Here is a 16776-nt window from a genome sequence, read left to right as displayed (position 1 = left end):
AAATTGAACCATGTTCTACAACCGAAGATCACCTGGTCCAGTATCTGGAAAGACCGGGGAACCCTGGAACAGCTGCCTGGAAGCCCTGGAAGACGACGCTTCTCTGCCAAATACCAACATGGGAAAAGGTCAAAGTAAAGCTGACCCAATGAAAAGAGGGTACGAGAGAGAATGTGGTTTTGGAAGAATATGTCATACTCTTAATTGTGTGAGATTCTTAATTCCTTGCTTTAATCTGCTTTTATTTATTTGTGAAACTTTAATGTATTTCTTTAATTTCTTTGTAAAGCTCTATGGATTGCTTTGCGTCTAAATGGAGTTTAATATTTCAGAGATTATTCTATGATACAGTAGCCTAATGTTGGAGTTACTTCAAGTGTTCTTTTTCCACACACGGGCATAATACAGAAACGATGCCATCAATATTAAAGTTGTTCTTTAAAACAAAGGCTGTTCATGAGAAATTGCTGTAAGTTTTTAACCATTAATCGGCTTGTGGTGCGCTTGAAAGTGCACATTGTACTGAAGTTTTCCTGCTCACGCAGGCTAAATATATACATTTACTCTACAAGGACTGTCCTATAATAGGCTGCCAGGAACCGAAGCGAGCGGTTCATGTGTTTCAGAGCTTCAGCTGTCGAGCTGCGCTGGAGGAGCGTCTAACGGGACCGGCGGGCGCGCGGACTGGAGGACATGGCGACGCACACCGCGCCCGATCCCCGCTTCTCCAGAGGACAGCTCGCACTGTGTGGGGTTTTTTTTTTTTTTTTTACTTTTAAAACAAAGAAATCATGTTTGGTGTCACCTGAACAGAGACTCCGCTGAGCCGCGCGGTGCGGAGGAGGACGCGCGTCCTGCTCCGTGCGTAAAGATGGAATTTCAGGCGGCTGCAAAGTTTCTTGGCACAGCTGCAAATCCAAATCAGAGGCGGCTGTTTCCGAGGAGCGAAGGTTGGAGATCATTCCATTCATATGCCTCCCACTTTAGATCAGAAAGTTTTGTTTTGAAATAACGTTTAACGAACTGTGGCTCATTTTGCGCATTTCAGATCGACGAGAAAAGCAAAACAGCTTGACCTTGTAATTCAGCAGCTCCTGTAGATTATTACTAGATATATTAGATTATTATCATATATATAAAACATATTGCCGGTTGGACTGCACATGTTTTGTTAAAGACGAATAGAAAAACTGTGTTTAAACTTGTATGTCTATTAAAACTGAATAAAAATCTTTTCTTTCTTTTTTTTAAAATTCCGACTTGAGGAGATCAGTTATTACTGGCTTGTTGTTGCTCATTTTCTAATCTGCTGTGTCCGCAGTTTCAGCCCCTCCGGATTAAAGCCCCGCACAGCTCTGGCACGCGCCTCATCAGGTAACATGCGGAAAGCTTCACTCTCTTTTCTCAGAATGTTTACAAATTAAACCAGTAACTTGCCTCAGTGATTTAATCACACACACACACACACACACACACACACACACACACACACACACACACACACACACACACACACACACACACACACACACACACACACACACACACACACACACACACACACACACACACACACACACACACACACACTTTCCTTACTGAAGTACTCCTTACAGATATGTCTACACTTTGGGAAAAGTACTCTTTAAAAAAAAAAAAAAGGAATAAATGTTTTTCCAATATATTTTATCTTTCAACCATTATTGACCAAGCTCGATCGCTCGTACACCCTACAGTTGGAAAACAGTGCACTAACTTCGATTTTATTCAATACAAACGCTCACAGGCTTTCCCGTGTGTCACCATAATGATGTGTCAATACTCGTGGTTGAGTTTCCACCCTCCCCCTGTTGCAGTGGCATGTTTTCAACACTTGTAGGCAGTATTGCTGCATGAATAAATTGATGTCCTCTCTTGTCCCCCTTTTCGAAATAAAAGCAGAAAAGCGTCCTCCTGTCTTTCTGTCCTTTAAAGCTTAACGGGAAGCGGAAGCTTGATCTAAATTTAGCTTCAAATAAGAAAATCCCAACAGGAAACTTAGATGATTCACAAAGGAGAAAAAGACTGAAGCGCTTTACTTGGATTGAATATCAATGAAAACTTTCAAAGCAACTCATTTTTTTGTTTGTTCATAATTTCATCTCAGCTGAAATGAAATGTTTTCCAGCTGTTTTATAGCGTTGAAATTGATTCTCACTTGACTTATACCAAATCAACTGACCACTGAGAGCTTGGTCGACTAGAGCAGTGAGCAGGGCCGCCCCTGGCCAAGTGGGGGCCCTAAGCAGGATTTTATTTTGGGGGCCCCCTTCCAATAACATAATAATAATTATTATTATTATTACTATTACTATTACTATTGTATTGACGTTTGGAAGCCATCTCTCTCTCTCTCCTGCCTCGGGCTGACTTGGTGGCGGTGCTCTACGCGCCTCTCGGCAAAATGCACGCACATCCTTTGCGCATTTGCAGAGTATGATGATACTTTATTGATCCCGAGGGAAATTCAATTCACTTGCGCAAAATGGGGCCCCCCATGGATCGCGGGGCCCTACGCACAGCGCGTGTTCTGCGTGTAGGGAGGGGCGGGCCTGGCGGTGAGTCAGATGATCCACTTGTTGCCACTGTAACACACCTCCAGTGTTCCAACAGCCTCTCACACACTGTGGAGCTTTGTTTTGCTTATATATATATATATATATATATATATATATATATATAGTGCACTTTAATTACCACGCCGTCCTCTCCGTGGACAGACGTGGTGACGAGGGTGCACACAGTGAAGGTGTGGAGTCCTCCTCCTTCCCACGGCTGGTTCAGGTCGTACCTGCTGATGTTTGAGGCTCCACGACACTCACAAGACGTTCAGCTTCACTTTGTGTGTGTGTGTGTGTGTGTGTGTGTGTGTGTGTGTGTGTGTGTGTGTGTGTGTGTGTGTGTGTGTGTGTGTGTGTGTGTGTGTGTGTGTGTGTGTGTGTGTGTGTGTGTGTGTGTGTGTGTGTGTGTGTGTGTGCACGTGTGAACTAAGGAATCCAGTTAAAGGTCCCAAATTGTCCAAAAAATTCACTTTCTAATGGTTCTCTAATAGCAATCCATGTCGCCATAGCCTGTACGAGGCCACAGAAGTGAAGAAAGTCTGCCATCTCCTAAACTCTGTAAAACTTAAAATGATCAGCGCTCTTGGATTATAATCTGACCTGGAATAATCTCTTACGATCACTGCATGTGCTCAACTGAAACCCAGCAGGAATCTGAACCACACTGCCAGGGGCTGTTCCTCACTAATTTAGATTAACCCCACACACGCACACGCACACACACACACACACACATCCTCCAACATGTCACTTCCTGGCGTGTAAACTATTTGGTGTCGTCAGTGGTGGAGGAATGCAGCAGGGCCCAACCCAGTGGGCTATTTCTGATTCACTATCCAAGACCCTCCACCCACTTCACCCACCCAGCTGGCCATGAAGCCAGTCTGTGGGTGGAGGAGGCAGCTCAGGGTTGAAGTTTTATGCATGAACAAAATGGCTGAATTTGACTGAATCTGTTTAAAAACAATAATAGGAAAAACCCATTAATCTTTGGGTGGATCAGTATGTGGCTTCTGTGTAATTATGGAAATACAAATACATTCAAACTTTACTTTGCGTTTTTGCATTTCTGCCTCATGGCTTTGTTTTTGTCCAGGCCTGTTAATTCAGCTAATGCTTTAAAATGTGATTTTCCAAGCTCCACGGTAAGGTGTTTTGATTCCTGTGCATTGGTTTATTATTATGTGATCCAGTTCAGGATCAGAAAAAAAAATGAATTGAAGATACAAAATAAGTATTCACAAAGCAAACTTCCCCACCCGGGCACGATATTCAAATAAGGCAGCTCATCTAATTTCCGCACAAACAACAGATTAGACTAATTTCCACTGTAAACAATTAAATGTATAGTTGTCCTGCTGGACCAACACATTAATACACCCAAACAATACAAGCTGGAATCCTTATGTGCTGAGTCGGCCTGTTGTACCTGTGCAGGTTGCCATTGAGTAATCCGGACATCTCATACAAATCAAATGGATGTTCTCCATTTTGATTGATGAATTAAAATTTCCTGTAGGTGTGTATGTGTGAGGGTGATTGTGGTGTCTCCTGCATGGCTAAGGACCGGTGACACATTACTGCTCCTCAAAACCGAATCCTGGATCTGAAAAAACACAGATGGCTGTGGAGTTGTTGCTGTTGCATCTCCTCCAATACTAATTCTGTGGTCATTTGGCTGAATCTATAAACAAATCTCTTGATTCAAAGTTATAACGGTTCATGTTTTTGTTCCGACTGAAAAAAAATCTTTTTCCTGCAAACAAACTGGGTTTAATCTGTGCTTATCTCTGCAGCATCGTGCTGCACCACCCACCTAATGCTGTGGTGGAAAAACCCACTCCTGCCAGGGGACTGGCTCAGTGTGTGTGTGTGTGTGTGTGTGTGTGTGTGTGTGTGTGTGTGTGTGTGTGTGTGTGTGTGTGTGTGTGTGTGTGTGTGTGTGTGTGTGTGTGTGTGTGTGTGTGTGTGTGTGTGTGTGTGCGTGGACCACACAGACGACGATCTGAACACACTATAGCTCATTTACTATTCCGTGTTATGACTGATTTTGATCTCTTCTCTATATTTTTGCACAGATGTTTTACCGCCCAGATGTTGGACACATTCTTGCAAAGCCTAAAGTCACAGGTATTATAAATATGAGCTTCAGAAGAGTCGGTGTGACATGAGAACTTCAAATTTACAGTATTAATACTTACAATTGTGTATGCAAAGCAAAACATGTTTAGTTCCCTCTAAATAGATAAGTGACTGGAGGTGGACTCACCATCAAACAAACTTCACTCCTCTTTGTTTTTAAAGTCGATGAAAGAAACATCTGAGCTGGTCAACGTGCTCGACACAAACATGAACAAATATACAAATTCTGAAAGAATTTCTTTTTTAAACAGAAGGGAGTATAACAATCAACAACTCACAAACTGAGTTAAATGTGAAAAATGATGTTAGAACATAACTTCAAGTTGTAAAGTGTTGTATTCAGTAACAAAGGTATTCTTTGTGCAGCTCTTTGGTCCACTATGGTGCTTTTGAATGTGCTTTCTAAATAAAGTTGGATGGTATTGGATTAGAAATACATATTTTCTTCTGTACTAATTGAATTACAGACACATGAATGAAGTAAAAACTGTAATAATGAGTAAAATGCATGGGATTTTGGTTTTCAAACCCAAAATACATGGACATATGAACAATAATAAAACAAAAATATTCTGCAGTGATAAGTACATTCTTCAAAAAAATAGAGCAAAACGAAAAGTAAAAACAAAGACTTTATAAAGAAATGTGAGAAAAATCACAATGAAAACAAGAAAAATGTTAATCCTGTGTTTTACTCTGTTTTACTTTCATTGAAATATATATGTATTTTCATGAGTTAATTTAGTGGAGATACATTATATCCCATCCTGCACTGACATCGGTTGAATAGAATGAAGGAATCATAAAGCAGAGAGGTGATGTAACTCTACTGAAACAGTAACTATGATTAAAGACTGTCTGTAGATGAGATGGGGGAAATCATAAAAGTCTGTTTCATGACTTCCTGAGCCGGGTCCAGAGGTTTAATTGAAATGAACAGGTGAGTGTGATAACCTGCATGAGGAGATAACCATGTGTCAGGAAGTTCAGGATGAAAGTATGGGTTTTCTTATTATCTTTGATTTTCCGTATAGTGCACTTTAATTACCACGCCGTCCTCTCCGTGGACAGACGTGGTGACGAGGGTGCACACAGTGAAGGTGTGGAGTCCTCCTCCTTCCCACGGCTGGTTCAGGTCGTACCTGCTGATGTTTGAGGCTCCACGACACTCGCAAGACGTTCAGCTTCAGAGTGTGGCACAAACTAAAGAATCCAAAGTCCCCTATTATACAAATATTCACTTTCTAATGGTTTTCCAACAGTACTATGTGACTTAATAACCTGTACAAGGCCCCAGAAAGTCTGTCATCTCCTTCACTTGCTCCACTTGTTAGCAAATGTTTGCTCATACAGGAGAGATTTTCCCTTCGTGACATCATGTGGGGAAATAACTACTCCTTCTGGCAGTAGATGCTCACTTTGACCCTCCCACAGGGAGATAAAAAAAAAACTTGCAAAGATTACTGACATACTGAATAAATTCAGTATAATTCTAAAAACAGTAACAGCTCTTCTTACCGTTAGCAGAAGTTAGCATTAGCTACTTGCTAGTAGCTGTAACAACACATACGACCAAACTAAGTAACATGTTCAGACACACAATGTTTTTAACGCACCATCTTAAGGCGTCTCTCCTTCTGTGTCTGATTCTGGTTCAAGCTGGTTGAACGGCAGCTTTTCTCCGAGTCATAGCGATAAATCCACTGTAAACATTAGCATATGGTACCAGAAAGCTACGTCTTTCCCTTTGGAGTTGGCGTGGACAGGCAGAGAAACAACCTGTTCTCAGTACAGCTCACTGGAGGGACTTTTAGACTGAAATTCAGGACCATGGCTGGATTTGAGGAAATACGTTGTTGGACCTCTGATGACGATGATGATGACAAATCGTTGAGAAACTGTTTAATATGGGCCATAACTGTTTATTTCATGTGGAAAATGAACTAATATTTTCACTTAGGCTGTGGAAATGTTTTCATTTGGTGTCTTGACATGATGCTTTACTTTACTGTACTCTGTGTACTTCAGCGTTGCCCTTCAATCTAAAAGTATGTGATCTGTGTCGGTTCGCTCTGCCTGGAGTGTACGAATCCTGCGTCGGACCCTGGAACCATTCCATGGATGAAGATGGTATAGAAGGTGAAATGGAATCTCTTTACAATTCAACTTAATTGAGCATTTATTTCACTTACAACAGACGAGAGGCCTGTGCTGTAATGGTGCTCATGTTAAAATCAAAAGCAAGTCATTCTGCTTCCTGTCTGATTAAAGGGGAACGAAACTGCGTGTGATTCAGAAAGTTTGGGACCTGAGCTGGCCAGCAGAGTGACAGGAAGTGGAGAGAGAAATAAGAAAGGTAGGTATGAAATCTGTGTGTACAGTGGGGGAAACGTGTCAGCGAGCAGGCAGACTTCCCGGATTAGCCTCAGACGTCTCGGCACTCATTTCAAGAAAGAGGCTGAAGGAGGAGGGACGACGAGCAGCTGAGCACATCCTCCAACGAGACACTGATGGAAGCAGACTTCTGCTGCAATTTTCCTCCTTCGAAAGAAATAAAGTATGAAGGGTCTGACTCCTCAGAAGGCTGACTGAAGGCGCCAATGACGGCAATTTCACAGCAGCGTGACGCCGACAGCGTTGACTTCAGGTCGGGGGGACTGGAACCTGCAGGAGAGGAAGGGATGAGGGAAACTGCAGGCCGACATGTTGGAGGGCGAAGGAGAGAATGTGTGCACATGAGAGAAGAGGAAGAGCAGCTTCTCTCTATCCACAACGTTATGATCCAGGCTATCATTGCACTCGTCAACCTTTTGCTGCCCAAACAGTCCCGACGAGACCTCTGGACGGTTGCTGTTATATTTGGCACCGAGATCCTTTAAGTACTGTAATCTTGAGGTGGGGCCACATGCACCAATTAGCCTTGACCACCCAGGACTCTGTGTACAGTTTCCTTTCTTGGACGACTTTTGCTCGATGCCGACTACGACAAACAAGCTCTGCAGTTTTTTGACTGTAATCTGACGAAGCCTGTCGTGGCTCTGGCATTTCAGTTTATTTCATTTTTTTCGTCAGATTCCTGAGTGTGCTTCCTGTTCTTCTGGTTTTAGTTTGCTGTGATGGAGCCTGTCTGGTTTCATCTCATGCTTTTAGGCAGAAATCGGTGTTCAGGTAAATTTTGCTTCTTAAAAGAAATACATTTCCTTTTCTCCTTGACATTTTTTGGTGATGCATCTAATAAACTTTGTTGCTTTATTAAAAAGTTGTATAATTTATTCTTTTAAGGTAATAGCTTCTTTTCATTGGTGATAGTTTTCACTTGTACCTGTACCTGTACCTGTACCTCCAAACTTCACTGCATGTACTTGTGTAAACCCCCTGTAGTTTCACATTGCTTCTATCTCCACCCCTAAATTGAGAACCTGTACACTCTGGACTCTGAAATAGTTTCTATTATCCTATTATTAGTTTTTAAATGAATATTAGATGTTTATTTGTCATCTGCAGGACTCCTATAGCAAAGTCTTTAGAAGATTTTAGAATGTCACAGTCACACATAAATTGATGATGGAACCAGCATGATTGTCAATACTTATATAAAAATCTGCATTTTCACGGCAAAGATTATTTTATTCTTCAATGAAAAGCACGAATGATGTGCAGTTATCCAAACGTGTCAACATTTTGGAAATGACAAATTAGATTGATCATAAATCCATATATATTCTGCAGATCTAATTCCTCAGCATTTTGAAAAGAAAATTTGCCCCAATTTCCTCCCCTCTGCCCCGGCATTTGAACACGTCACGATGAGTCAGAGAATTATGAACCAATCAGAAGGCGCCTTTCAAAAGCTATATACCACATAGTATAAATTGACCAATCACGTTGCTCATTATTAGGCGTAATACAAATTGTAATCAGTCGCAATTTATTTACTTAAGCCCATAATTCGCTATATTTTGGCAAAAACAGATGAATTTGAGCAAAATTAGACGTTGACAATTAATGATGTCCATTGCAGACATATTTAGACGGCCTTGAGCAACATGTCCGCTATTTTTTCAGCCATCTTTTCCAAATCACGACTGGACGCCACACTGCCTAAAGCTATGTTTCATATTCACATTTACCTGCTCCCTTGTCTCTTGGACAAAAAACAAAACAAAAAAAAAGCTAAATGAACTTCCCTTTGTCTTCCTTCATGCTGCAAATCCTGATGTTCACATCGGATTTGCTGCCTAGATCAGATTTCTTTTCACCGTGAGGTTACATGCTGTGGCAGTTGAGCTGGTCACCCTCGGGTCCACCAACAGAGGCAGAGCGACGATAAGCTTTTCTTTTATTAAATTAAAAAGGATGACAAAGACTCACACACAGAGAGTCTGCAGCCCTGTGTCTCTGGGCGGCTCCTCCTTTATGGGCAGAGCGGGGATGAAGCACCCGATGTGGTATTTTCTTTCCAACATTCTGATTGCCTGTCATGGCTCCATGCGTCTTGTTACACTGCCCTCTACAGGTTTGGCATGCTCATAGCAGCTCTGAACCAGGTGGATATGCAGGGCGTATAAAGGATTTTTAATGATTTTTTATTTTTTTTTTTAAGGTTGAGGGGGAAACATCCGGTACGTGTAAACATGGCCTTGTTGTCGCACAGAAAAAAATTAATAACTTACATTATTTCCATTTTATTTATTATCCGAGTCTGAGCAAGCTTTTATTTTGCAAAATGACCAAATTCTCTCCGTTACATCCGTCTATGACTCACGCTTGTCTCGGTCACGTGATAAATTAGTGCTGATATTAAACCTACAAGCAGCAAAATGAGTAAAAAAAAGTCGTCTTTGGAAAGTTTCTTTGCAAAGAGGAAAAAGTCCAGTGAGACAGAAGGATAACATACAAGTACACAGTGATTCACCTTTATTATTATATTGACAAAATACCACAGTTTTTGTTTCGTCTTGTCATTCTATGTTGTTGTATTTATCCACCACACCTTAAGGCCGGTCCGTGAAAATATTATCTGACATTAAACTGGTCTGTGGAGCAAAAAAAGATGAGGACCGCTGATTTACATGATCTTTTTTAAGGACTCTTGGTCGACAAGCCTTTAACCTTGGGGTTGGAAGATGACCCTGTGTTCCAAAGTGAACACAGCAGCCGTCAAGTTCTTCACCTCCACTGGTTCCCCTTGATTGCTGTCAGCCATGCCTTATTGTCACCTCACTCACTCAATATATCTGTACATACATGCCAACATGCGTCACCCGTAAGTGTGTCTGTTGATCTTCATCAGTGTTTGCCTTGTCTGGGTTTTTTTTTCTGCGTTTCCCCTTTTTGTCACAAATCTTTTCTCTTTGGATCCAATCAGTATTATTAAAGCTCACCTTTTGTTCGGCCTCACTGAATGCACCTTCTGTCCATTTCCCCACCTCTCTGACTATTACAGGCTAGGCCATGTCAAACACATTCAAATCTTCACAGGCGGCCATATTTCACACTTATACATCAACCTGTCGTCTTGATAATTACAGCCATAATATTCACTTGCTTCTGAAAGTATCCCGCCCATTATCATGACCCATGTGGAAAAATAATGAGTGTTATTCACTTCACCTGCCAGTGGTCACAATGTTGAGGCTGATCAGTGTATTTCAGACTCGTTAATAGCAGCCGACTTTCTGTGAATAACAGTGAATGCAGTCAGACGCCAAAGCGAATTAGACCGAAGGTCATTTTAATGATTAACTACAAAAAGTTAACAAATGCATGCTATATTAAAACTTGTGAAAGTGTCTCAGTGTGTGTGTGTTAACAGTTTATTGCTGAGGATAGCTGTAAAAGTCAGTCATGAGTAGGAAGGATTGACCTTCAATGCTCCTCTGTCACACGATACATTTCAAAGAGAATTAATGTCAATATCTTTAATGACGCTGAAGCCTCCACGAGGTCAACCAGCCTGAAAGATTCTCCTTTTTTCTCTCACCAGATGGACGAAGACGGCCAACGTGGCTACTGAGGAGGGCTTTCATACGGTGCTCCCTCCATCAGCCATTTCATACCAAACAAAAGCAATAAAATAGAATTATGTTTTACTCTTACCATTGTCTTTGAGTTTCACAAGTTCTTAACCTAAACATCTTTTATTATATTAAATGCTACAATAAAAATCTTTTGCGCAATATATGTGTACCTTAAAGGGGTCATATTATGCAGCTTTTCAACATTTTCACATGGATCTCACTCATCCAAAAACGTATTCAAAGTTTATTGTTCCAAATCCCTCTTTTCCTCAATTTTCCTCCATTTGAATATTGGATCATAGGAGCTGCGTTCAGCTGTGTCTGTGTGAGCTGGACTGGCTCCGCCCACACATGACCATCTGTGGGAAGAGGAGGAAGTACTTCTTCTCGTGGTGCCATGTGCCAGAGCAGAGCTGCCTCATTGTGGGAGGAGTCAAATGGAACACTGAAGAAGTTGATCAGACTGATTTATATGCACCAGAAACATGTGACAGGTTTGTGGAATGCACACATGACCCCACTTCCCTCGACCTCAAGATCAGAAGACTGATCAGACTAGTCAGAAGTGAGTCCTGTGATGAGATGTAAGCTGTTCAAAGACATCGTTCACAAAATGGGTCAAATAAAACACATTGGCTGAAGATATTACATTCAGTATACATGAGACCTTTAATGTTTGGTTAATGAAATTTCACAGTAAAATCTTGGTTCATAAATTCCTGTGTTGAACAGATTAACTTAATAACAAAGTATCTGAATATCAGATCACGCTGACTTTCATCTTTGACCTTTTTGAACAAATCAAAATGTTCTGAATTTATCTGTGATTGAGGGTGAAAGCGTGCTTTAATTGTGAAACACCACATTAATAAGAAGGGGACTGATGGCCGAGCAGAGAAGGCCATTCCATCCCACATAAGATCAAAAAGGAAACAAAAAACCAGAAATATATCAGTGTGCATTCAAGAAGACGCGAATGCAGTAAAATTAAGCCACACGACTGTTCTTGCGTAAGATTCAGCCTGTTTGTGCCTCACGGCTTAATGAAACTCATCCCTCAAGACTCTCAGTGCAGATCAGAGAGGACCTGCAGCATCAGACAGACAAGAGTCCCCCGGTTTTCTTTGCTCTCGTTCAGGCGGCGGCGGCGGCCGCGACTGATGAAACGTCTCAAAACAAATTATTCATCTGTCTGCGCAGCGGGAAAGCAGAAAATCTGAGCAAGTGAGTGGGCATCCGGAGAAGAAAACCTGTGTTATCCTTCTGAGTCACTTTGTGTTTAAACCCACAGGATTTTCAGGGCTTTAAGCTTTGAGTGAAGTGAGAGCGAGAGCGCGTACGCCGGCTCCATCCTCCATGACTCACGACTACTCTGCACTTTGCAGGGATTAACGGAGGCATGAGGCAGACCAGCATCGCCTCTAATGAGTACAGGAAGCACACTTTTCACAAACTGCCACACTCTGAGGGCGAAGGAGGCAATGTATATCCAAGGTCTGTCGGTTTGTTTATTTTTCTACAAGCAACACTTCAAGTTGAAAAAAAAAAAAGCTAAATCAAATATGCAAAAGGAAATTTCCAGATAAAGTATAAATAAACCTCATATTGACATATTTTGATCAAACATCTTTTATTTCATTGCATCAGAGAATGCATTTACCTTCTGTCAGGGATGGGAGGTGGTGCGCGGATGGACGCAAGCGCCGACTCAAAGAGTTCCATAAAAACCGTCATATTGTTTAGTACAATCTGGGGCTCCTCCCTTTGCTGCTTTCACTCATTCACTGGAACATAATGCAAGTGTTGTTGTTCTTGCTTTCTATGTGCAAAAGATTCAAAAGGCTTCAAGGGAGATTTGCTCTTTTGTGAACGGAAATCAGTTTGTGTCCTTCGGTGAGCCGTTTCAAGTTCTTGCTGTATTTCAAGTTTGTTTTTCTCCAGAATGCTATTAATGCGTGAAAAAACAACCCCACATGTGATCGTCCTGTAATCATCGGTGGAACACAAAGGCTTGTGTGATTGGTTCTGCTTTAGTCTGCTCATAACGCGATGTTCATCCGAAGCATTGGCAGAACAACCAACCACACTGACCTTAAATCAGAGCAACGTTCATCTTCTTTGAACCAAATAAACAAAGGAAAGCAGAATTCAGAGCAGGAACAGACAAACAGGCCAACAGGACTCGGGGTCACTCAGGGCTTGGCGGAACTCCAGAAAACAATGTGGAGAATCAGAGGACACCAGGGTAAAAAGATGTGGCAGGGAGTGAACACCACACTGCTGGAGTACGGTAAATGTAACTTAATTGAATCTCCATAATAAAAAATTAAAGTTAGTATCTCTGCACAAGTATCACGCATTGAAGTAAGACATTGACTTTTTTTTTCCAGAACCGAAATAATCTAAACAATGTGAGCCAATCTTTTTCGATTCATCCACGCAAGAAAACATATTTACTGTGTTTCTTTGGGTATTTCAACACACTACATATATACAAATACTACAATACTCATAAGCCGTCAGCCTTCCTGAGCACCACAGACGGATAGAACGAAGAGAGACAAAGACGAAATTTAATTCACTTTTCTTGGATTTAATTTTTTCATGTAAAGAAATAAGTTCAAACAAAGAAGAATCTTGCTTGATTAACATATTTAAATTATGTAATAAGCTGCATTTTCAAAGCAGATCTAGTCTATTTCAATGCATTTGGGCCTTTTGTTTACAGGCAGACAAAGCTACAAGTCACTGAAAACGATTGTAGTTGAGCTGAAATAGTTTACAGGACTGTGAAACGGCTGTCAAACATACAATAAACAAGATATTATCTCCACGTTTTGGGTAAAGTGACTGTTGCTACTAATTTGGTGTCGCAGTTTGAGAAGGAGATTTGGTCCTAAAGCAGCAGAAGTGAACAGCAGAGGGCAACAGCGCTTGGAGCCCAGAGATCAGTCACACTGCAGCCAAAGCTCAGTCACTTAATGCAGCTTAAATAGCATTCATGTGTCAAAGTCGGACCTTTGCGGAATCGCTGCAGGCTGCAGAAATCCTGTCGTTCCAGATGTGACAGGCTTTTACGCCACATTCGTCTGAAAAATATTTTAACACTTTGGCAGGAAGGATTTCACACTTCAGGTTCTTCAGGGGAGGATTTTCACTGAGATCAGGCGTCTGAAACCTCCTGCTCTGGAGACACATGATTTAACAGAATTACTGCATTACCATTATTAACTTGTTCTTATTCTATTTATACAACACAGTTGTTTTGAAAAGGGCTCTTAACTCTTAGCTGGCAAAAAAGAAATAGGGATAATTAAACAATACTTGATAAAACCACAGGAAATGAGATTAAAAAAAAAAACATTAAAAAAAACAAAAGAGTAGAATATCTAAAAGAAAAGAAAGCTTGGAAATGGGAACGACAACCTGCAAAACTACAAAAATAGTTAAACAGCTAAAATGTAAAAAAAATTCTTAAATGTTCACAATCTTAAATCATAATTGAAAGTTCTTAAATGCCACATGAGATACAGTTTTTTATGTATTTAAAAACTATATACATATGAAACATTAATAAGCTGTGTTGGCCTTTAAAGGTTAAACATGTGTTGTGGAAAGTGATGAAAACGACGCGTTTTGTCATAAAGGTTGCAGACTTCTGAACTGGAGAATTAATGAACAGGTTCAGGAGACAATTCTATTCATTTGCTTTAAAACTGAGAATAGACTTTGAAGCTGTCAGTATCTATAAGTGATTATGCTATTATGTTACGACTACATCCTAAGTGATCGTAGGATATAAATGCTTTAGATGCTATTTAAAGACAAACAGCAGCAGGCTGCTTTTAGAAAGGGAAACTGGCCTTTATTCATGCATCACAAGATGGAATGAGTTAGAAACAGGTTAATAGTAATGTTACTGGTGGTGAGGATTACTTCCTGTTGCTGTCAGAAGGACTTGAAAGGAGCCACTGCAGGACTAATGAGACACCGTCCAGTAAACAGAAGATAATGCTCACGGTCACCTCCTCAGTTTTTATCTTGTGGGCCGGATAAAAGATAGCAACATCAAGAAAAGTTGACTAAAAATTTGTATTACAATATTACTCTACAGTACAAGAAGTAGCAGTATTATAGAAAACAACAGCAACTACTTGAATCATACAAACTGCATATAATGTTTTTTTGACCAATAAGCAGACAAATGTTGTATATTTATCCATTTTTTTTAAATCACAGTAAATGTCACTATGAGTTCCAAATCATTTAAACAAATCCTCATAAATCAATCCCAGTTAATATTTAGAGTTCTAACAAGTTCTAACAATTGTCCTTCATTTTGATGATATCAGGCAGAAAAAAAAGCAGCTTTACATGTTTTTCACATTTCGAGTAAATCTTGTTTGTTTCTCCACCAAACTACAAAAATTATTGAAAAATCTGCTTAAAAATCTGAAAATCTGGGGAAAATGTTTTCCCGCGTCACCTTGGTCAATGCACAGCCTCAACGAAATGGGATGTTTTCAATCCACACAGTTAATGAACGGGACATTTCATGTTTTAAAAGAGATGCTGACCTGAACAAGCGGCACAAGGCTCACGACTTGAAGAATATGACTATTTGGTTTGGCGCAGTACGACTCCCGATTTACGTCGACCATAAAAGGAACAATCAACCGGCATGAAAACCTGTGGAACAGGATGAGTGTGACTGCAGGGCAGCAGCTGGAGAGAGGAAGCTGCTGAAACGCTGCTCTGATGCAACTGGCAGATGGAGGACGTGGACGAAGGCAATGATCTCACCTCAAAAAGACATCACAGAGGAAAAAAAAAAAACTTCTTGTAAGAGGGAGCAGTGAAATTAACAGCAAATCTGCACTGAGAGACGATAGTAAACAGGCTTTGACTTGCTCAGTGAATTCTACCACTTGAGGAGACTGGATGTACTTGACATGACGATTCACATTCACAAAATCAACATTGGCTGAAGTAGGATGTGTTTACCCACTTCTCCTACCAGAAAAAAAAGAAAACAATCGAGAGAGATTTCTGTCGATATCTTAAATGTGTGGTTCTATGAAAGGACTGTGAGACCGGATCAAGGACGGCCGTTGTCATGGCGACCAAAGGCAACCTGCGATAAAATTCTGACAGTGTCGGAACATCAACTCACTGTCAATAGAAACACAGTTTGAAATGACTTAGTGATGAATTCAAATAGATTTGATTCTAGTGCAATCACGTTCATTCATAGTACGCTATTCACTTTGTTTCCACACAGCAAACTTCACGTTGTGGCCCAAAGAAGTCAAACCAGAAACTCGTGACACCTGATGCTCACGCTACAAATGTGTCTCCGACCTCCTCTGGAAGTGGTTTGAGTGACGGCGCTTTCGAGCTTGTTCACACTCTCTACGGCTCGCCACTTGTGATCAGATCACACTCCACACTAATTAATGCCGAGTGTAAACGGCCCCTTTCATTTGAAGCTATTAGGACTTTGGAGGAATAACTGAACGCACGACCAGGTTTCCAGAACGAAGCCTCCGCACGTCACAAAAACGGGGAATCAAAACCAAAGACAAAATCAAGGAACTTACTGAAAACAATCAAGAGAAGTTAAACAAGGGTAAGAAGAAATGGCAAGAACAAAGCTGGAAACAATCAGGAGTAATCAGGAGGACTGCAAAACAGACATGGAATTAAAAACAGGGTTAGTTCAGGATCAATGAGCTCCTATTCCAGAAAACACAAGTTTAGTGAAACAGCAACAGAGCTGCTCTTCACTGGAGACAGCTGATGTTAATGCTAAGAAAAACAACAACTCCAAGATTTTTCCAACTCTTTGTTTAGTAATTATTTATTACTTCACAACCTTAAAATAAATCAAACTCTATAGTCCTTTTGCTCGGCTGCAAAACAACTTATTGTCAAACTCCCACCCAAACACCAGCGACAAGAACGAAGGAGAACCATCTGTGTCGCCAAATACTGAAGTCATTCTAGTTTTGATC

The 16776-nt window shown here is 40.8% G+C and overlaps 1 long non-coding RNA gene across 1 annotated transcript; it reads left to right on the top strand.

Annotated features, from left to right (window-relative positions):
- Positions 1–799: 799 nt before the first annotated feature.
- On the top strand, positions 800–8475 carry LOC308136502. Its single transcript, XR_013936830.1, has 6 exons — positions 800–950; positions 1322–1374; positions 4679–4730; positions 6771–6881; positions 7014–7098; positions 7850–8475. It is a non-coding gene; the product is annotated as an uncharacterized lncRNA (long non-coding RNA).
- Positions 8476–16776: the final 8301 nt, after the last annotated feature.

This window comes from Blennius ocellaris (assembly GCF_963422515.1).
Source record: "Blennius ocellaris genome assembly, chromosome: 2".
NCBI lineage: Eukaryota > Metazoa > Chordata > Actinopteri > Blenniiformes > Blenniidae > Blennius > Blennius ocellaris.
This window is presented reverse-complemented; position numbering and strand designations above follow the sequence as displayed.